This window comes from Cyprinus carpio, chromosome A18 (assembly GCF_018340385.1).
Source record: "Cyprinus carpio isolate SPL01 chromosome A18, ASM1834038v1, whole genome shotgun sequence".
Taxonomy (NCBI): domain Eukaryota; kingdom Metazoa; phylum Chordata; class Actinopteri; order Cypriniformes; family Cyprinidae; genus Cyprinus; species Cyprinus carpio.
In genome coordinates, this window is record NC_056589.1 from 20,629,530 (window position 1) to 20,652,934 (window position 23,405).

Here is a 23,405-nt window from a genome sequence, read left to right on the forward strand (position 1 = left end):
TAAAACTTTATGGTCAAGCTTTTTGTATAGTGGGTCTGGGTCTGTAGAAGTTGAAAACGTGCAATCTAATTTACAGAAGTTCTGTATTCTAATGGACTACATAAAGACATAAAAAGGCTGGATGCTGATAAATTATTGTTGAAATTTCTTAGTTTTAATTAGCAGACAAGCCTAATAAAAAAATGCGTCGTAATAGCGCATTTCCACCAGCAGATGGGGTCAGTGTCCATAAGCGGTCATGCTGTCCGGAAGACAGATGTAAATATTTTCATGACGTAAAGAGACAATCTCTGTGCCCATCTTCTACTGTCGTCCACCGCTAGAAAACACTCCGTTTCTCTCCCTGAATAACCTATTCTTCGAAACAGCCTTCAATCCTACCTGTCACAAGACCATGCGAGGTTGTCGTTGACGGCATTCTGTCTTTATTTATTTATTGTAAAGCAAACAGCGATTGGTAGGGTGTGATAGGCTATTCATAGCTTACACATCACTGCTCTGTCGGCGAGTGAGTTGGTGTGATCTGCGGATCAGATTGCTCCTGTTTGAATTCTTCTTTTTACTGCCGAGAAGTCAGCTATTAGGATTCATCATGCAAAAAAGGAGGAAGCCAGAGCCGATCCAGCTGAACCCAATTCCAGACGGGAACGCTGTAAACGGAACCGGGGCCACAGAGTGAGTGGGCTTTGGTCTTACGATGTCATTTCATGTCGAACAAGCTGTTAGAGGACTTCATGAAACCAGAGCCGTTTCATTCATGGATTGTTTGGCTCAGTGCTTCCCAAACCTGTCCTGGAGGCCCCCCTGCCCTGCACTTTTTGTATGTCTCTCTTATCTAACACACCTGTTTCCACTCATCGGCTCATTAGTAGAGACTGCAAGAACTAAACTGGGTGTGTCTGATTAGGGAGACATATAAAATGTGCAGGGCAGATTATGGTTGGACTCTAACAGGGCTGCTTAATAGATGTGGCATTGCTAGATCTGCTTGGAGTGGGCATTAAATTGGTGTTAGTATAAATATTTTCAGTATTTTTGAGGTTGTGTTGATTCTAAGTGTCAACAGAATTATAAAAGCCCACGAATGAATTGTAAGCTAAAGGTGATTATTATTAGTTGACTAACATAATGCCAAATATGGGTCATTGTGCAAAATGGGTGCCTTTTTAAGTTTGATAAAGTGATTTTTAAAGTAAATATCCATCAGATTTTAACATTCTGTAAAATTTAAACACTCTTTGAGTGTTAATAAATTGTATTGTGCCATCTGAAGATAAATTCATATATTGTAGTATATGTTCGATTATGGCTATGAGATTTGTAACAGGTTTAAGGATAGCAAGGATAGCAAGGACAGTTTTACAGTTTTAGCTATTGTGCTTGAGTTCATGATGCTAAAAAGTGTGTTTTTATGTGTGTGTGTCAAAACACCTTAATTCTAACAAGAAATGAGCACCAAAACAGCATATTAGAATGATTTCTGAAGGATCATATGACACTAAAGACTGGAATAATGACTGCTGCAAATTCAACTTTGTCATCACAAGAATATATTACATTTTAAAATATATTAAAATAGAAAATGGATATTTTAAATTATTACAATATTTCACAATAGTACTGTTTTTACTGTATTTTTAACAAATGAATTCATCCTAGATGAGTATAAGCGACTTCTTTTGCTCCAAAGATACTGTTTTTTGGGCTGTGCTTATAAAAATATCTAATTAACACAGTAAAAATGCATGCTGTTTGAGGAATAACCCATATATTGGTGTTGTTTAGTATCCATCAGGTGCATATAAAAGAGCCCGCCACCAAGATCAATGAGAATACCTTATTGCATTTGGACAGAGCTGCCAACACAACACTGCTGTCCTCTGTAGTATGTTGTCCAGACATAAAGACCCAAGATAAAGTATTATAGGAGCCGAACTGGAGAGCTGAAGTATTTGAAGTTGTCTGTGTGTTTACAATTTGCAGAGGCCAAAAATCCAGGTAGTGTTTTGTTGTCCCTAATGTAAAAGAGAAATGTAAATTAATGTGTTATCATTCTCTGAGCCAAAGTATAAACATCCAGTTTACCTCAATATGTGATTATTAAGGATTTTAACTGAACATTAAATATAGATGCAAGTGACGGCAAAGTATCAATTTGTTTGTCTGCGTGAAATCCCCACAGACAGATACGGTGACAGAGCACCAGCTCTGTCTGTGCTACCTTCATTTGGCAGGCCTGTGATTTTTCTTCTCTTGAAGCTAAGCCAGTGACAATCCTCAGCCTGAGCCAGCGGTGCGTGTCATTGCCTCTTGTTTCGTCGAGCTCACTTGAGAGCTTAGACACTTTTCCCCTCATTTGACATTAAAACACTATTAATTGTTGCAGTTTTGTATATAGAAGCTGGCTATTATTTGGTCATAAATAATGAGTATTAGCTGTGCTATAGTGCAATAGAAGAGGTGTTTGGGAGAATGACAGTAAAGCAGAATTACATTCCTTCCTGGAGAGCAGGACAGGCTGTGGCGAGCTCGCTTTGGAATGTGTGTGTGTGTGTGTAGCGGTGATTCAATCCTGTGGAAGTCAGTGCTATAGAGAGAGGCTCAGTGGAATGTTAAATACTGTGACAACACTTTTTATCCCCAGAAGCCATTGCTTTAAATCTGTCATGGCAAGCCTGTCTCAGATAGTGCAGTTAATATTAAGTTTTTGCTTATTGCTTGGGAAACACTTCATATGTATCACCTCGTTCATGCATTTAGAATTTGTAAATTAGGAGTAATACAGAAAGAGTATCTGCCTCCAGTGGAGAGTGAATTGTTTTGGCAGTCATAAATATTATTTTAACAGCAATGAAACGAAAAGTTTTTTTAAAACCAGATGTGATTTTCTTCATATTTTTGTTTTGGTGGCTTAAAGGCCCATTCACACCAAGAATGATAACTATAAAGTTTTGATAATAGTTCAAACTGGAGAATAGGTAAGTCCACACCATAACTATAACGATAACAACAGAGAGGAACAATATTGTGGAAATCACTTTCAGAATGATTTTTGATGAACTGATAAACAATAGACAACCAGTCAGAATTCCTCCTTCCTTCAAGAGCTCGAGCTTTTAAAGTGTAGGTGATGAAAGATGAAGAATTTGATTATATTGGGCAGAATGATATGGTACGTTGATGTGGATGCAAATATAGTTATTGTGGTATCTTTATAGTTATTGTTCTTGGTGTGAAAATGCCTCAATTCAATCCTACATACAGTATGTCACCACATGTACGCTGAGGTTCAAAAGTTTTGGGATGTTCTCTAATGCTCACCATGGCTGCATTTATTTTATTAAAAATACAGTAAAAACAGTAATATGGCGAAAAAATATTTTTTTGTTTACATTTAAAATAACTTCTATTTTATTATATTTTAAAATATAATTTATTCCCGTGATGGCAAAGCTGCATTTTCAGCAGCCATTACTTCAGTCTTCAGTGTCTCATGATCCTTTAGATACCATTGTAATATTTTGATATGGTGCTCTTGGTTTCTTACTATTATTGATATTGAAACAGTTGAGCTGCTTAAAATTTTTGTGGAAACTGTGATAAATTTTTATTTGAAGTGTCAGACTTCAATTCTGGTGATATAATCAAGACTAGTAACCTTGTTTTATTTACTCACCAAAGCCTTCTTGCATTTGGCACTTGACAATGCTAAATTTGTAAACTGCCAATATTGTTTCATCTCTCTCTATTGGCAGAGGTACATTTGCCTTTATTGCTTCCCATGAGCTATATGCGGCATTGTGTCTTTTCAAGATTATCAGTAGGAAACCACACAGTGTTACAGTGTTACACAATCACACACACACTCCATGGCACCATCTGCTGCTCTCCATTTTACTTAAGAGTGCTGCTGGATGTATGAATGCTGCTATAGTGCATCAAGAAGAGCTTGATAATTCCCAGACATTCCCTACCTGTTCCATAATTCTCTTCCTTTATCATGTTTATGTCTGAGATCTGTTTAAATTGTGGATTTACAGGATGACAGCACAGATGTATATCATCCACAGGAATGATTTATGGAGTGTAGTTAAATATTGACCAGGGAACACAATCTCTGGTTATGTGCTCCTCCCCAGAGAAATATGGTTTGCTTCTGTCTGACCTCAGCTGATCCCGGTGCTCCCTAGTGTTTACATCCACATTCCAGTGCATTACATGTGAACCTGACCACTGAGTTCCTGTGCTTGATCATACTGTATCCACACAATAATAAAAAAAAAGGAAGAAAAAGTTGTAATTTTTTTAAAGTACTGTTCTTGGACCTTCAAAGGCTTTTCTGGGTTTGAATCTCAAACTATGAACAGCTTTACTTTTCACTTTTATGAATTTTTTGTATCTTTCCTCAGAAAATAAGCTGCTCTTTCTATGTAAACATAATGGTGTATCAAAGGTTAGACTAAATAATTTATTGCGTAGTAGAAGCATTTAATTATTTATTACTTTCATACAAGTTGTAGCATAGCATGCTATGCACAACTACACCCTACATTAATAGATAGAGTATATGTTGTTTTTTTTCTTTTCTTTTTTCTTTTTATGAGGCCCTGTGATTACTGTGTTGCAAAAGACTCCCTTGGAATAATTAGTTTCGCATTATATTATGATCTGTAAAAAATAATGTATTGTTATGTTTTGAACATTTTAAAAAATTAGTAATTATTCAGATTTCAATACATTTTTAAAATGTTATGAATTGATTTTATTAGATGCTCATTTTTTTTTTTGTTTTGGGGGGGGGGGTATCTTTCCTCATTCCCTTATACTTGCCTTGCAAACTTTTTTTTTGTGATGTATTGATTGGTTTTTTGAAGGACCATGTGACTAATGCCAGTTATCTTAAATGGTAATAATATTTTACAGTATTTCTGTTTTTACTGTATTTTTGTTCAAATGCAGCATTGCTGTTGTAAATTTATAAACCAATTTGCTGTTATGCAATTTATAAACAAATTTAGCAAATTATAAATCAGTAATTTATGTTTTGCATTACATCATGTTTTTTTTTATTAAAAAATATTTATGTAATAATATATAATTTTCAGATAAAATTGCAAAATAAAAAAACTAATATTGTTTAATAAAATAAAAAAACAAAAACAGTACATTTTTAACTAAAAATCTGAACTACTGGTCTGTCGGGCCAACAGAAAAAATCTGGCAGCAGAGCTCTTTTGTGAGCGTTATATCCTCTGAGGCTGTTCACACTGACTGAAATCACTCTGGATATGGCCTCCTACATGCAACACAAGGTTTGAGTTGTGAAGTATTTTTCTCCACTCTGGCATCTTCTGCATTCTTCACCATTATCACATCTCCACCACAGCGTGCCCACGCCACCCACTTACACCCACACAGCAGCCTCGTAACCATGGTTATATCTGGCCTTGCTGTCAAAAATGAAAACACTCCGCCTCATTCTGCATATAAATGAGACAAAGACATCTTGGAGTACTTGTGCTTTTCTCATCCACCTGAGTCATGGTGTCATTCCTGGAGCTAAAAATGTTGCAATATTTTACAGACTGATCAGCACGCTTTGATGTTAATTTATGTGTGAATGTCACTTGTTGTGGACTGAAACATTGTTCAAGAGCAGGACAACATGTTTTCAATCTGAATTGGCTCAGTGTTTAAAAGCCCTTGAGGCTCATGGTGTCCGATGGTCCTGAAACATTAATTTGGAGATACAGCATGATATAAACCCACATCACAGATGTTTGCAACATGTGTGGCACCAAAGCTTTGGGTATTTCTTTCAGCTGGAACACAAGCTGCAGAAAACCTAAGATTATGTTTAGATAATTCCTAATTAGTATCATTATCTGAATCATAAGACTTTTAATTGGTTCGTTCGAGCACACAAGAAGATTCATTTATGATTCCTGAAGAAGATTCCACCTGGTAAATGCAGTTATGCAACAGTGAAGAACGGAGTGGTGTTAGAGGAGATGCAGAGAGGATGGAGAGCGGAGGATCATGGAAGTTCGGTCTTCCAGCAGAAAGCTAAGGAAATACATCACCATGACAACAGGGCCAAGGGAAAGGCTTGCATGCTTCGAGAAACTCCCTGTTTTCTCAAGACAGAACTTTAGGAAGAAGATGTTATAAAGCCTTCCCACCACTTCCCACTCACAAATTGTACCTATATATAACCTATTCAATATTTCTACATGTTTTCTGCCTTAAAGATGGGGATAAGTTTCAGTATGCAAGAGCTTTGGCTTCTACTGATCACGAGAGAAATTCTTGTTGTAGACATCTTAATGTATAAAATAAAGCAAGCCTAAGACTGTAGCATTGTTATTTTAGTATATTTATATACTGTTGTAGTAGTTATTAATATTTTGAAGGAAGTTTTAGTAATTTTATGTACTATTTTCATTTATTTTTATATCGTTTTAGTACTTCAACCACTGCTTATTTTATTTTAGCTCAAGGCAATATTTCAATTTTTTTATTTTGTATTTTAATGCAACATTTTTAATGTTATTTTCTTTCAGTTTTTCAAAGAATTTCAGTTAACAAAAATGTTTGTTAACAATAACAACACTGGACTGTAGTTTGAAAAATGTCTTATTTAAAAATACATTAAATATGTAATGCATACATACAATGACTTAAATACACGTTCTGTGATATGCATGCTTACTGATTTCAAATTAATTTTGATATTTTTTGAGGGGCATGAAGTAAAAATTGTCAGGGTGATACAACTGTCCTGATATTGTTATGAATAAAAAAAAAAAAAGACTTTTTGAAATAAATCCTTGAATAGAAAACCTTTAGTAATTTAGCATAATTATCTCTTAGGAAAAAAAGATATTTTAACAAAATTGCTTCACTGATTATTAAAATTCGAAACGTTCACTTAACCTAGAGAAGCCCTGTAGACCCTCATGGCTTTGTTGAAGTGTAGATTGATCTGTTTAGTTCATTCAATTCATTTTTCTGTCTGTGTTTGTGTTAGGACAAATCTGGAAGCTCTGCAGAAGAAACTGGAAGAACTGGAGCTGGATGAGCAGCAGAAGAAACGCCTGGAGGCTTTCCTCACCCAGAAGCAGAAGGTCGGAGAGTTAAAAGATGATGACTTTGAGAAGATTTGTGAGTTGGGTGCAGGCAATGGAGGAGTGGTCTTCAAGGTCTTACACAGACCCTCAGGCTTCATCATGGCCAGGAAGGTAAGTTATGCTAAAATAATCTGCTACATCCAGGGATGATGTTTAGTTTCAGATTCAAGCTTCCAAGAAAGGTCACTGAAGTCCATTGATAGTCATTACAGCTTTGAATCAGTCGGATGCAGTTTTAGAGCTGTTTGCCTCAGAGCCAGTTCTGCCTCTCCAATATAGATTGAAAGAAGTTAGACATTACAGCAATAAGGTATGCCATTCTGTTCTTAGCATGCAGAATGGATCCTGTGACATTTATTGTACATGTAATACATGTAGTGAAGCTAATTGCACTTGACTCAATAGTTCTTCCTTTAGAGTCAAATGGCACTTTTCCTAACAAACTTGTACAAGAAAGAAATCTACTTTTTAAGCCAAATTACCACTAATCCACTACAGGGTGATGAAACATATCATCCTTAATACAATACCACCCAAGGAAGAAAACGAGCTGAAGTGCAACCAACACACAAACTCCAAACAGCTCATTTACAGCATACATGCAACAAAGAATTGACAGTTTGCATGCAGAGAAGCAACTCCTTGTCAGCTAACTATAAAATGCAGACACCTTAGCAATTACACAGAGAAGCGCTGCCTGGTACCGAGAGAACTTAATGAGGCTTTAGCATTATGCTTTGCACTACAAAATCAAAACATGGTAAACATCTGTTTGAATGTAAAACATCAATATAAAGTAAAAAATATGCAAAAGTTTCTTTATTTTATTACATCTTTATTAAAAGTAATAGATTTCCACCTTTTTTCTTCTTGTAACACAGTCCTCCTTTTCTTATTTTCATGCAGTTGATCCACCTAGAGATCAAGCCAGCAATAAGGAATCAGATCATCAGAGAGCTGCAGGTGCTGCATGAGTGTAACTCTCCCTACATAGTGGGCTTCTACGGAGCTTTCTACAGTGATGGAGAGATCAGCATCTGTATGGAGAACATGGTACTGTTCTCTCTAAGTGTCAAACATAAAACAGAGGAATATGAGTTCTCTCTCTCTATATATATATTCAGTTTATGCACTGGTATTTATATACATACATATATAATATACAATGTACACACTACTGTTTGATTATTTGAGGTCAGGAAGATTTTTTTAAAGAAATTAATCAGCAAGGATTCATTAAATTGACAGAAAGGATATCTAAAATGTTTAGATTTCTATTTAATATAAATGCTGTTCTTTTGAACTGTCTATTCATCAAAGAATCCTGAAAAATTACCATGTTTCCACAAAAAGATTGAGCAGCACAACTGTTTTGAACACTGATAATAAAAATAGATTAAAAAAGATATTTTACATATATTAAAATAGAAAAGAAAAAACGGCAGTATTGTTTTTACTGTATTTTTTTTATCAAATAAATACAGCATTGGTGAACATAAGATAATTCTTTCAAAAATATGTATTTCATTTTAGCATTCCAGTATCCTTAAAAACACTGACTGTGCTTTTATATGTGCCATATAAGTATTGCTGAATATTTCTCCATCAAAATGTTTTACTGCAGGATGGTGGCTCGCTGGATCAGTGCCTGAAAAAAGCAGGCAAGATCCCAGAACAAATACTGGGCAAAGTTAGCATTGCGGTTGGTATCTCTGCAACCTTTCTCAACAATATCTCCCAATGGTCTCTTATGGACAGTTTCCAGAAGGCAAGGCTGAAGCACAGTGCTTAATGTTGTATGGTCCTGTTTCCGTTCCATTCATGCAGGTGATAAAAGGCCTGTCCTACCTGCGGGAGAAACACAAGATTATGCACAGAGGTGACTGGTGTGCATGTTATCTCAAACATGTTATTTTTTTTCTTTTGAAACTGTATTTACTGAAGGAAAGACCCTTGTCCTTTTCTTGCAGATGTAAAGCCATCTAATATACTGGTGAACTCGCGTGGTGGATCACGTTGTGTGACTTTGGTTTGTGAGTGGGACAGCTCATTGACTCCATGGCCAATTCCTTTGTGGGCACCAGGTCCTACATGTCTGTAAGTTTACATTCCCAACAAAAATACCAATCTTCTATCAAATCATCTCACTATAATCCCATTAAATTATCAAAAAAAAAAAAAAAAAAAAAAGGCCCATTGTAATATAATATATTTGTTCATATATTATTTAAAAAAGATCCATGTTAATATAATATGTATATAATATATGTTAATATAATATATATATAATTAAAGGCATATACACAGTTGTCAGAATTATTAGAAGGCTGTGAAAATAAATCTGCATTGTTCATTCTTTTGAGCTTTCATTTAAAAAATGCAAAAATGTCTAAACTTTGATTGAAGTAAAACAATTGAAATTGGCCCCCTTTTATTTAATATTTTTTGCTATAGATAACAGTTCTGAGTCTTCTCCTGTAATGCCTGATGAGGTTGTAGAACACCTCACAAGAGATCAGAGACCATTCCTTCATACACAATCACTCCAGATCTTTCAAATGCAGAGGTGCCTCTCCTCTTCATTTCACCCAGCTCATTTTCTACAGGGTTCAGGTCTTCATTTTGTGCTCAGTGACCCATTTCTGTGAAGATATCTAGCAGAGGCAGTCAGGTTTTGTTTTTTTATCTATTGGTATTTCATATAATCCACAATGCCAGGTATCTGAACAAGGTGTCCAGGACCTCCAGCAAAAATATAGGCCCACAACATTTTAAAGATCCAACAGCATATTTCACCTGTTTGAAATCCCAGTAGTGTCTGGCTACTGAATATGCTGGAGTTTGTTTTTGAATGACAGCGGAAGATTGTTTCTTGAAACCCTTCGTAGCAACTTTGGGTTGAAGTAGGTGCTATTTTTAGGCTTTCTGACCCCATGACTCAACTCATTAATGAAGTTTTCTGACTGTGATCCTTGGAAAGTATTTGATCACTCAAACTAACCTTCTTGCCGTGCATTAGGACAATATAGACATACATAGTCTTCCAGGGAGATTTATAAGTGTTAGCTCATATTTATACTTCTGTGAAACAGGAAGTCATGGCTGGACAGTTTCATGTTCCTAGTAACCCTGGTGAGTTAAAAATGAAATGTAAATCAGCAACAACATTAAAACCACTTAGGCAGCTGAGAAGAAATTATTATATCATTACAGTGGCACCTGTCAAGGAGGTGGGATATATTTGTCAACAAGTGAACAGAGTTTTTGAAGTGCATGCCTCACCACATCAGAGCTATTTTGGCAGCCTGAGAGGACCTACACAATATTAGGCAGGACGTTTTAATGTTCTGGGTAATCAGTGTATTTAATTTAAAAAATCCTTTATATTTTCTAGATCTTTTGACAGTTTAATTCTTCAGCCAGGATTTGATTCCTTGGATGTTTGATTTGGAGTATCTCTGGGCGGTAATCTGTTTGTTCTCCTGTTTTTCATCACATTGCTTCCTGTATAATAATGTTCATTTCCTCTCTCTATGATCCTCGTCCTTTTATCTCTGTGTCCATCTGTAGCCCGAACGCCTTCAAGGAACTCACTACTCTGTCCAGTCTGACATATGGAGCATGGGTCTCTCTCTGGTGGAGATGGCCATTGACGCTTCCCTATCCCACCCACCACCTGATGCCAAAGAGCTGGAGCAAATCTTTGGTCAGCCCCCTTGAGGGTGACCCCTCAGCCAGCGACGCCTCCCCTAAACCCAGGCCCCCTGGTCGACCCGGCAGCTGTGAGTGTCTCTGTTATCCTGTGGGCAAGAACGTGGGAATGCTTGGAGAAACTGATCAGTTATGCTAGAGTTGTTTCTGAAAATATATAATAATCATTACATAATAAAGTGTTTTTTTTTTTTTTATCTGTTTGTCTTTTCAGCATACGGCCCAGACAGCAGACCTCCTATGGCTATATTTGAGCTGCTTGACTATATTGTCAATGAAGTAAGCTTTCTGTGGTACTTAAAGGATCACTAAACTGTTTTATGGCAGTGAATTAATTAAACTGAGGATTTATTGGCTGCTTCACTTGAATGTAATGGAGCTGTTTCTCTTTTTTTCAGCCACCTCCCAAGCTACCAAGCATATTTGGTACAGAAATTTCAAGACTTTGTTAACAAATGGTAAGTAAAAACTGCACTGTAGCTCACCTAGGCAAGATTCCCAGACAAGTGGCGTACTGATAAAAATGCAGAGTGAAGTAAAAGCAGCTTGGGACAAAATCATCTTCTAAATGCACAGATTCTTCTTCAGTGGTGCTTGCTGCCCCATCTAGTGGTTGAACTTAAACCAGTTTGAAAACTGTTGCTGTACTGTAGAGCCCCTAAATGGACATGGTGATGGGACTTATGTTTTACCCAATAAATGTTGCAATTTTATTATGTTTTCTCGTAAAAGTATTGCATTCCTCCTAAAGAGTTAGTGGTTGCTCCGAAATTTTCTTTGATTACATTTTGTGATGCTTTCTTGGGGAAAACTTTGTGTTTGCTCATAAAACTTTAGCTAGAGAACGCAGTTTCTCAGGGAATGCAAAACTTTTACAAGAGAATGAAAAAAAAAGCTCATAAAACAATATTTTTTTCCATCACCTTGTCCTCTTAGGGTCTCCGTACTAGACAGACCATTGTACTGACATTTTTAATTCTGTGTCTCATTGATTTTCCATGTTTTGTGCAGTTTAGTCAAAAATCCAGCAGAAAGAGCAGACCTCAAGCAACTGATGGTAGGAACAATTATGTTCAGTCAATCCTCATAAATATATTTTTCCTATGAATGCACTTCATAATGTCTAAATGATCTTTTTCAGGTCCATCCCTTCATAAAGAACTCAGAGGCAGAGGAGGTTGACTTTGCTGGTTGGTTATGCAGCACCATTGGCCTAAACCAACCAGCAACTCCGACTCACAGTGTGGGAATGTGAGAGCAGCCATCTTTTTCTAAGCCAACCATTTAGTGTTTCTTCACCTTCAACATCTCCAGTTCCACCCTGCCAGTCAGTCCAGAGGCCAACAGCAAACTATTGCCTCCAGAATACACCTTCTTATTTTAGATGTTGTATTAACAAAAATACTGCTGTAATTAACGATGCATCACACCTCCGATAGGTCGCTTGAAATCTATTCTGCCACATATTGGTGGTTAAAATGCTTTGATAGCATCCATAAGACCTATATTACAAAAACTTAATTTTTTTCCTTACTACAAAATCTAATTTTCATGTTGATTGCAAAAGTTACCAAAGGCTGAAATTAAACCGCAAAAACTTAAATGCTAGGGATCCTCCTGAATGTCAACTTGCTGTGCTCATGATATTATACTTTCTGAACTCTTAATTCTAAGGTTTATGACTGCACTCATCTACCCCTGAAGTGGTTACATTTCATTGTAATGTTTTGCTTTATTTCAATGGTGAATTTACAGCCTTTCACAAAGTGAGAGAAAATCAGGTCATAACTTATACAAACTTGTATATTTATAATAAAAGATTTATTTAACAGATTGACAACTGATGGAATGTGGCAGTGCTTAAGTGGTATGCAGCTGATTAAAAAGGACAGATTTATCAGAATTTTCAACAGCTGTTTTATTTGAAAATCATTCGTGAACTCCATAGTCTGTTCATGAGCTCTAAGCTTGAGCTGGAGCAGGAGCAGCTGCAGGCTTCTTGGCCTTGGTTTTCTTCACAACCTTCTTCTTCTTCTTGGGTTTTAGCATCTTGGCCTTGATCTGCACAAAATGTACAAATTTAGAAATTGCTTAGCATGTTATCACACTATAGTGACACTTGTGGGTCATGAGGGTACTTACTTCAGGTTTGTGTGCCAGGATAGCACGGCGACGGGCTGACTTGGCATATGGGTTGAGCTTCATCATCACTCTCAGGTTCTTCAGAGGGTTCTTCTTGAGCACTCTACGATGAATCTTGTGTCTGCAATTGTATAAACAACCTTGTTACTCGTACTGTAGACTAAAAAATAAGTTTGAGTTTTAAAGCAAGATGGCTCAGAACTTCCATTACAATCATTAGTCATAAACACGGACCTGAAGTAGAAATCTCATCACTGCAATTATGATGGCAATATAGGAGGTCAAAGTAACAAAAACGTACTTACGCAGGACGAAGTGCCTTCTGGACCGCCCTCGCTCTTCAGGATTCTGTGCAGATCTGTATTGTTCATTTTTGTGCATGGGCAAGCTGGAACATGACAAGGCAAATAAGTTAATGCTCAATATTTACAAATTTTAAATATCTATAGGGTACATCTGAACAGGTGGGGTGTTTAGAAAACCATATTTTTCACTCAGAACTTCTAATATTATCATTGTGTTCATAAACACGGACAGAGTATTAGCTCATCACTGTTGTTTAAGGCACAAGCAGACAGGGTTAAGAATGAAGGGTAAGGGAACTTACTTGTAGTCAACTTTAAGGGAGGAAGCTTTGCGCCAGGTGCATAGAGGTCATCCAGTTTGCGGAATGCACCCTCAGTCCAAATGCAAAAGCGTCCAATGTGTCCACCTGGAGCAAGCTTCAACAGGTCCAGTCTGCTCACTGACTGCAGTGTGATGCCTGGAAAAGAGACCAAGTGGTTAATAATTTTGAACCACCTAGATTAACACATTTTTTGTGTTATCAGTTAGGTAGGGATGTAACGATTCACTCACGATTCGATTCATTTTTTTTGATTTCACGATTCGATTTTCTCATTTTTTTTTTTAACAAAATGAGATTGAAGACATTATACAGTAAATGAGGTGTCCTTTTTTTATTAGGCTATTGCTGCATGTTTCTTTGTGAAATTGAAATAAAACTAAACTGAAATTTTATAACAAACCCCAAATCAAATAAGTTGCAAGAATTAAAGAAATATCTTAATATAAACACACTAAGGCTTTGTCTGTGCTCTTTCCATTTAAATTAGAGACAACCACTGGATTTTAATCATGATCCAAACAAAGATGCAGGATACATGCAGCATGAGCATCTTTTAATCTAAATTAGACTGTATAATTTCAAAATCTGAAGCAAAAACAGAATGGTTTGACGTTAGTTTTGTGAAACTGTTCTACATAAAACACATCTAAGCAAAACGGGAGATGAGCTATAATGAGACGGCAAATTCCACTCTCTGACAGCACCCCCCCGGCGCTTATGAACAGCAATGTACATGGTTTACTGGATTACCGTTGTAAACAAAGCAGAGCGCTGTTCTTCACGAATACTAATATAACATCGTTCAGAGGCAAGATGAAAAGAAAATAACACAGAAACTTTTCTCATAGGACAATCAGTTCCCTCTCAGAGATACAATCTCATATAAAACTCCTACTACGCTTGTTGTATCACGATTTGGTTTTTGGCATCCCAGACCCGATTGTTTGAATAGTCACTTTGAAACGCATTTCAACCGGCTAACAGTTTAATCGTTACATCCCTACAGTTAGGGATCAGAACTTCCACTGAAATCATAGGATTCAGTTAACACGGACCAGAAGTGGGACATCATCATGTGTGTTCATGTGAAGCAATCGCAAATACAAGATCACTTCTCGTACCAGGGATGTTTCTGAAAGCTCGTGTCACACCGTTGTCTTCGTTGTAGATGATGCATGGTCCCTTGCGCTGGATACGCCTTCGGTTCCTCATCTTACCCTTACCGGCACGCATACGCTGAGAAGCATAAACCTAGAACCAGAAATATGCATCAAAAAGAGTTCATGTTGGTAAAGCGTTTTATGTAAAAGATGTAAAAACATTTTCAGTCAGAGTTTGACAGTAGCTCACCTTCTTGATGTCGTTCCATGCCTTAAGCTTCTTCAACAGAAGCACAGCCTCCTTAGTCTTCTTGTATCCCTCAACTTTATCATCAACAACAAGTGGGACCTCAGGAATCCCTCAATAGCGGTGACCTGAAACATTTGCCATTTGTTACAAGTAGGGTTGGGTACAGTTTACATTGTAAATCGGTATCCAGAGTTTTGAATTGATTCACATTGCCGGTGCCAACGTATATTGATGATTAATCTGTTGTAATATTTTTTAACGTTTATCTTTGTTTGATTTTAAATTTGATATTATAAAATTGACATATTTAAAGATGTACATATACTGTACAAAAGTACTATCAAGAGTTAATATATTTCTGTTACATTTTAACCATACTTGTGTTTTTGACCGGATTTTTGCCATGACGTTTCTTGTGTGTGTATACAGTATGATGGATGCAAATTTTCCTCAAATGAAACGGTTTTAAAATTCTCGTGAAGTTGACTCTCACAGCAGCTCTGGAGATTAAGGTTTGTGTTCATGCCGTCATATAGTGAGACCACAGGCCGAAAATCACCGCTACGTCACGCATGCTTCAGTATTTGTGCAATAAACAAAACCACGTTTCCACCATTCATACATACAAAGGCAAGCGGAACATGCAGGATTCATATTTAAACCGTCTTTTTGCTTTTTAATATTCACAGACACTAGTTTATATCGCGATTCGAATTAAGTGGCAGACCTACTTTTGATTTATTCGTCCAAAAATTGACTAATTACATGGCATTCCGCGCTATGGAGTAAATACAATTTTTAGAGAGTTCGGTACCCAATCCTAGTTCCAAGTCAGGAAAACAACCAAAACAAAAAAAAGTTGAAATTTAATATCAAATATTCTATATTTACTGCTCAGCCTTCGCTCAGCCGTCGAAAGGGAAAAAAAACCAACTGTTCGGTTCAGCCCTTCTGCAAACTGAGGTTTATGTTGCACTGAATTGACAGCAGAATGCCAATATTGTTGGCAACCCACATCATATACACAGTGCAGCACAGGCACTGAGGGATCCAGGGAGACTTCCAACTAGTAGAAAATGATAGTACGACGAAGCTCTGGACATAATGTATTTCACTCAACCTTTGGCCATGACCAGGGCGCAGGCAAGCAGAGGGCAGCCAGGGCAGAGCAGATGGCATAACGCTTCTGATTAACGTTAACCCTTGCGGTGCCACCGGCGCCAGGTCCTTTGTGGGGGCCAACATGCGGCCAACCACGACACATGAGTCTACAGTGGAGTCAGGGTCACACATTTTCACACGAAAGGCCTGTTCACACAAAGGTAAATATTCAGTTTTTTATACTGAATTTTTCTGCTTGTGTGAACAGCCTTAATTTTTTAAAGTATATATCGGTGAACCAGCTCAGACTAATAGTCATCAACCTTCCACACCGCATGAGAGAACAGCAGGCAACTGTCGCTGTGCGTAGAGTAAGACGCAAATTACAACCATCACAGCAAGGGTTGCTTATAATCAAGATTTGACAAGTTGCTCAAGTAAATATCGCGATAGTTCAGGATACATTTCCAAAAGCACCCTGTCCGGAGCGGTGGGTGCCACCACCACGCACACGTGGGATACGGGCAACGGCTCTTCCTGTGCCCCAGGACTCAGCACTGGTCTGGTGACCTGAAACATCACATATTTTCGAGTTATATTTGATCATGTCATATTATAGTAAAATATATCACTGACAGATAAAAATTGCCGCTCAGAACTTTCAGCATAATCAGGTGTCAAAACAACAAGGCCCTTGACGGTGCAATCTTTGTTAGTGCTATCACTGCTCGAATGAACGTTTCAACAATGTGGAATTTTAAACTAACACTCACTCGAGCCAGTCTCACTGACAGCGATAGGGGCTGGCGCTTGTTCATCTGCGCATATTGGTATGCACAAATTTCACAACATCAGGGCGGATGGGAGCCCCTGAAACACGGCAGGCTAGACCCACATTTTTGCCGGATTGTCTTCCCTATTCTCGGATAGTAGACCGAGCGAGTTAATGGTCGGAGCAACAAGCTAAACAACAAAAACAGAAATATGAATTACCTCGTTATTCTTCAATTTACATAGTTTTGTTCATCAATTACAACAGCTGAATCTTGCTCATTATTTTTTTTTCAAATCAACCTTCTGTGCCAGCAATGAAGACAGCAGGCAACTGTCACTGAACACAGAGTTAGGACGCATCAATGACACATCATGCAGAGTACTCCAGTTTCAAAAATAATAAATAAACGAACAAGGTGCAAATCATTTAGCTATATGAGTATTAGTAAGAGTTGCTTAAATAAAGTATGTTGAAGTGGCTAGAATCAAACGCTGGTGGCTTTCTGTACTAGCCGACGGTTGGCTCGTGAGACTGTTATGCGATTCCTTAAGGTGAGTTCTGTTTCTTATTTTCCATTGCCTTTTGTACGTTCTGGAATGGAATAAACTACTAAACAGAGGGAAACACTTCACAATGGCTCGGGTCCACCCTTTAGAGTCAATTCAACTCGGTCGTAATATACGACAAATATGCGGCTAGAGTCATGCGAAATACTAGAAAAAGGTTTGGTGTGCGAAAGAGTTGGGGCAAGATGGGCAAGAACGACAAGGCGCCACAACTGTGCAGACCCAGTTAACAAAGAGTGATAATGGCGCGTCGCTAATCTACGCAGGATTTTTTATGAAGCTCACACGGAAGAGTGAAGGGGTGAATAGCCAGATTAGCACACGCGACGGTGTCACCCCTAACCGGAAGTATAAGCTCCTTAGAAGTCAACATGGGGATGATCGATTGAAAATGCCAAGGACTTAGGTAACCGCGGCACCGGTACCCCCACTAATCAATCCCCGGACCTGTCTCACGTGTCTATGCTTTTCTTTTCATCGAAACTACGTTGGACTCTCGACTAAAACAAGAATAGACCTTATTAAAACGCTGTAAGCGTGAAAACTTCGCTGTCTCACCATTATTTAATTTTCACCTCGCAGAACCACCTCCCTACCTCGATGCGGCCACGGAAGACCGGACGAATGAAACCTCCACCGCACCTTCATATCCTCCGACATATGTCACTTCCGCCCAAGCTGTTATTTTAAGTCAAAATCTTACTTTATAAACATGATCTTGATTTAATTATAAAAATAATATGCATTATTTATTATTTTAATGACAATGAATTGCAACAAGAGACATGCGTTGAAATAATAAACGTGGCAGCACGTTTGGCACTATTTAAGTAGTGGAAGCTGGCGGATGGGTCATATGGATCTACTTTCAGTAATTCATTCAAATATTTAAAAATGTTTGGTTTTTTTTTTTTTTTACATTTCATTAATTTAATCTTTCTTTAAAATAATACTGTAAAAAATAAATAAAAATGTTGTTGAATATATATATATATATATTTTACAAGAATAGGTGTGGCAAAAGGACGCCTGCGACGTAAACCCTCATGACGTACATTAGGCGTCAAATAGTTTTAATAGTTTATTTAATCAAATAGTTTTGAATCCTGCAAGGTTTTAATGTAAACGGATATAATTTATTATATCTATATCTTTTTTTTTTTTTTTTAATTAGGGAATGGGATCCAAAATAGTTTCGGGTGCCAGCGCATTTGCTAAATTTCTGTAGAGTGAGTTATTGAAACTCTTTTCTATAACGATTGACTGAGGAAATCGAAAAACTGGCAGTTCTGCGACGTTTTGCTGACGTACATTATATATGTGTACACATATGTAACATATATGTTTATCTTAGTTTTCTTCCCTTGCTTGTTTTAGGTTGCGTCAAGATGAAAATAAAGAGACCTGCACGTATATGGTAAAACTAATGCAGATGAATAGAAGAGATGTTCAGTCATGCGTGTGTTAAAATGCATTTGTATTTATTTATTTATTTCAGGATGATATTTCAATTACTACTGGTGGAGAAAGAAGAGCTTTTGCACGACATAATCCAGTGGAAATCAGCCTATCTTTGTGTGTAATGAGAAAGCAGTAAGTCGGTTTGTGATGGCCCCCTCATATCAAGTGCTATTCTTATTAACAATGAACATTACATAACTTGTGAACCTACTTAATGAAAAGCAGCCAAAGTGTGAACCTGAAGCTACAGAAACTTCAGCTGAAACCAGTGTTGTTGAAGATACACTCTTTAAAGTGGAGCAAGATCTAGGACCTCAGCCTCTCTCTGTCACGAAAGCAAGGTGAAAGAAGCTGCTTGTTAGTATGATTGAAGAATTAGTTTTCCCTTATGAAGGCTGAGCACAATTAATAAAAAACTGTATACAGTCAGCTGCAAAGGTAGAAGTCTTCATCATGCATTACTTAAAGAGATAAGTACCCATAAAGAGATTACTCTTTGTGAACGGAGACAATGTTCTGCAGGTCCAACAGGAGATGAAACCTCTTTCACCACATTAGATGAGCTAAAACAAGAGCACGAGAAAAGACATCGTCCTTCTACAGTAAGATTTTTTTTTTTTGGGTTGGTTTAGCTTCCTATAGGTTTCTCAATGTTAAGTATCTGTTAAGATGTTATGATAATTTTTTTTTCAGGTGGGGAACGAAAGGCTATGCACAGTACAACCTGTTTTGCTCCTAAAAAAGAGAGCCATGATGTTTAGGTCCCAGATAGCAGAGGTAATAGCGAGTCTCACATGGAACAATGTGGAGAAAGTCTTGGAGTGTCCTCCTTGTCTTCTAAAGCATCTCTGGTCAGCAACAGTGCCGCATCCAGTTCCCTTTGACACTTTTAGTCCCAGTTACTCCATTTTGATCATACTGCCCTATTGAGGTTACTAAGAGTATTTGGTTTAGCTTTTTTTTTTTTTGTTTTTGCTATTTTTCAAATTAGTAGAGTCCAGTTGGGACCTAAGGAGTCCTTGGATCAGACCTAGAGAGAGTGAGTTCTTTCTGGTGAGTGGTAGAAAAAATGTGTTTCCCATAATGCAATTTTAGTGGACGAGTATATTTTTTGAGTTGGAAATTAGAATTGTGTTTTTATAGGTTAGATGTCTTTATTTAGTATAAAGGTTTTAGTAATTTTGTTATTAATTTTAGTTGTCATTTTAGTATTTCAACTTATTTGAAGTCTCTTCATTTAAGCATTTTAAAGTCTATCATTTAATATTTTTGTGTTGTTTCAGTTTTATTTCAATTAATGGAAATGTATTTGGAAATAGTTTTTAGTTAATAATAACAATGGTTTTTCCTTTGATAAGTAAATAATAAATTCATAACTTAACAAAACAATAAATTGATTTATTCTAGATAGAGAAAAATGTTAAACACTACAATATATATTATCATATTTTGGGTAATCTTTATTATGTTATAATTATTTTTCATGTCATCAGCATGTATTGGTTTTTGTTTTTAAAACATTTGGCTAGGCTCTGGCAGAGGGCTTGGGAACAGGAGAAGCTAGAATGGTTGGAACCACTGGAGACTCAGTCTCGCGGTGTGACCCTGACAGAACACTCATAGAGAATTATAGCAGCTGTAGTGATTACAGTGAGAGAGAAATCTATTTTACTGTATGTATAGAGAGAAACCACAAATATAGATATAAAATGCTGCTGATTGTCAGGCCTTGGGGTTTGCTGCTTTGAGTGTAAGCGTTATTGCAGTTTGAGGGAGATTATTTGCTGGTTTATGAAGCTGTGAACCTCCCTTATTTTAGAGGAAAGCTTAGAAGAATGTTGCAGAAAGAATTGCAGGACAAACTGTTTCTAAAAGCTACAGGAGTAAATTCATATTATAATATAAGTATTAACAGCCCAGTTCTTCATTTCACGTTCGTTATATATAAAGCCAGTATATTTATTGCTTAAAATTCTAATTTTGAGTTCCACTAAGAAAAAAGATTTGGAATGAATGAATGAATAGGTAAACAATGGCAAAAGTTTAATTTACGTGTGAACTATCCATTTGATCTTTTATAACAGAAACAAAAAGCTAAGACAGATGCTACAGCAGCCTTCAGCTCAGTGGTGATTGAGAGAGAGAGGAGACCTGGACTTTCTGGGAACAACTGTAGGAGAGGAGGATGAGGAAGGGTAATGTTAGCTTTGGGAATTTCACGAGAAATACAGCAAAACATCTTTGCTTTTGTAACCAGATGTAATTTTGCTGCCTGATGGGAATTTTCACGAAATACAGCAAAACATCTTTACTGTAACCAAATGTAATTTTTTTTCCTCATAGGTGTAACTTCATATCAGGACATAACAGAATGCCTGAAAATTGTGGTGCATTAAATTAAATTATGTGAATAAATGAAGATCTAACATATTTTATCTTTTTTTTTAGCATAAATATTGTAAAATGATGTAATGAGGATTTTTTCCCTTAGATCCACAAAAGACAGCAATAGCACTCTCAGTAAGCTGATCCTGCAGTCGTATACCAGCAGCAGATAGGCGCCATGCCTCTCACTGGCCTCACACCACGCTAATATGCTGCTAGAGCTTCGGCCTGGACAAGATCAGGAAAGACTTCATCAACTACCTTATTGGTACATTAATTTATACAGTTCAAAATGAAATCTAGCTCTTTTTTTGGTTTAGAGTTCGATTTATCTGCTAATTAACTAATTAAGAGTTAGTTCTCCTTATTCTTTTTTTAGGAAAGGAACTTACAACTCTCAACTATTTGGTAGGAAACAATTTTTATTTTTTATTTTTAGATTTAGGTGAATATTAAGCTTGTACTCAGGGGTGGTTTATACATTTTATCTGCCATTTTTCAGAGTTACTACTTGGACACAGGGTGGACCTGCATGAGCAGGTGATAAGAGTGAAACTGCACCACCTGCTGGAGATCCTGGGCTGCAGCACTGTGCTCAGGTCTTCCCCTCGCTCCTCATGATCGCCTCTTCCTTTTCACTCAGTAAGTTTCCTGCCCTTTCCAGAAATTGTGATTCAAAATGTAGAGAAATAATATGAAGAAATTGTGATTTATGATGGCACTTTTTTATTATCAGAGAGCACTGCATATCCCTTGATGGTGCATTGCAAGAGAATAAAAGATGTCCTAATCATAATATCTGATATCAGGTCCTGTTTACCCAATACTACAAAACATCCAGCTATGATGAGAACCAGCTATCTTCCAGCTGCAAATTAAGCCTGCACTAATTAGCTACTTTTATGAGAAGTGAGTAGGTGCTGCATTTTTCTTTTTCTTGTGTTTTTTTATTGTATATTTTCTCCAGTTGATGTAAGATGTACTAAACAGTGTAATGACATTTACAAGTATGAATTAATATTGGTTTATGTTATTCTCTCAGGGGAGTAGCCATTCTCTTGGGCTATGGAGAGGTGTCGAGTGGACAGGGGTCAAAGGAAGTTAAGACAGCACTGTATCTCAGTGACAGGCCCCTAGTAGATCACGTCAGGTTTGACTTAGGTGAAGTCACAGATTTTTTTTTTGTCTTTTGTTTATTGAAACCCAAAGGAAACATGACATTTAATTTATCTGGTCACACACATGCAGATGTACCCTTGGATGAGTCGGTGAATGGAGAGAGTGAGGAAGATGTGCTACAAGACCAAAGCGGGGAGGTGAGCTGTAGTCTCATCAAGCTACTTAACTAAGATACCATTTAATGGAAATAAATTCACAGAAAATGTCATTTTTTTATTTCACAGAAAAAGAAATAAAGTCCATAGAAGAACCAGTGTTGTTGTTTTTTTTTTTTTTCAGTAGCTTTTACTATTTGCCAATGCGTAATGCTGTTTCCAAAAGTATAGGAGTCATTTTTTATTTTATGTTTATGTTTTTTAGAGAAGAGTCACCAAAGTACTACATTTATTTGATAATACAGTAAAAAAAAATCAAGTGTGAAATATCATTACCATTTAAAATAACTTACAGAAGCAGTCGCTTTTGATCAATTTAATGCACATAATTGCTAAATAAAAAAGTCTTAAAAAAAAAAACAAAATTTACTGACTTACCCGAAAGTTATAGAACGGTAGTGTATATAGAGCCACTTCGTGTGGGCAGAGTTGTCTAAGGTAGCAGCTGGGTTTAGGCACTAGTTTGTCCACATATACTTTCCAACCTAGATGACTATTGCCTATATCCATTTCAGCATATTACTCCTTAACCAATACAAATATTAGTCACCAAAAAACAAGGGCCAATCTGTTTTTGTTTTGTTGTGTCCCTTTACAAAATGTGAGTTTAGTTTTCGTTTGCTGAGTAGAACATGAGAGAAGACAGCGCTGATCAAAATCAGAGGGTGCCCACGGTGGGAACCGACAACCTCGGTCACCATCTCATGTGGCTGGTTAAGGATCTTGAATTAACACACAAATGTCCTTATCAGCCCAAACATAACAGGCAGAGCCCCGTTCACACTGCTTTTTGCATAACAAGAACTCACAATGGTAATATAT

General features: G+C 37.0%; 6 non-coding genes and 3 pseudogenes across 6 annotated transcripts; 2 read left to right on the plus strand and 7 right to left on the minus strand.

The window, feature by feature from the left end:
• The first annotated feature begins 344 nt into the window (after positions 1-344).
• LOC122148593 lies at positions 345-12,675 on the plus strand (annotated as a pseudogene).
• A 59-nt stretch (positions 12,676-12,734) lies between these two features.
• LOC122148639 lies at positions 12,735-18,063 on the minus strand (annotated as a pseudogene).
• LOC122148692 lies at positions 13,175-13,243 on the minus strand. Its single transcript, XR_006162563.1, has one exon. It is a non-coding gene; the product is annotated as a small nucleolar RNA SNORD18 (small nucleolar RNA).
• On the minus strand, positions 13,474-13,541 carry LOC122148695. Its single transcript, XR_006162566.1, has one exon. It is a non-coding gene; the product is annotated as a small nucleolar RNA SNORD18 (small nucleolar RNA).
• On the minus strand, positions 14,621-14,691 carry LOC122148693. The gene has a single exon (XR_006162564.1). It is a non-coding gene; the product is annotated as a small nucleolar RNA SNORD18 (small nucleolar RNA).
• LOC122148701 lies at positions 15,859-15,994 on the minus strand. Its single transcript, XR_006162572.1, has one exon. It is a non-coding gene; the product is annotated as a small nucleolar RNA SNORA35 (small nucleolar RNA).
• LOC122148698 lies at positions 16,363-16,462 on the minus strand. The gene has a single exon (XR_006162569.1). It is a non-coding gene; the product is annotated as a small nucleolar RNA SNORD16 (small nucleolar RNA).
• On the minus strand, positions 17,110-17,213 carry LOC122148699. Its single transcript, XR_006162570.1, has one exon. It is a non-coding gene; the product is annotated as a small nucleolar RNA SNORD16 (small nucleolar RNA).
• A 517-nt stretch (positions 18,064-18,580) lies between the features above and the next one.
• On the plus strand, positions 18,581-22,598 carry LOC122148640 (annotated as a pseudogene).
• The last annotated feature ends 807 nt before the right edge of the window (positions 22,599-23,405 follow it).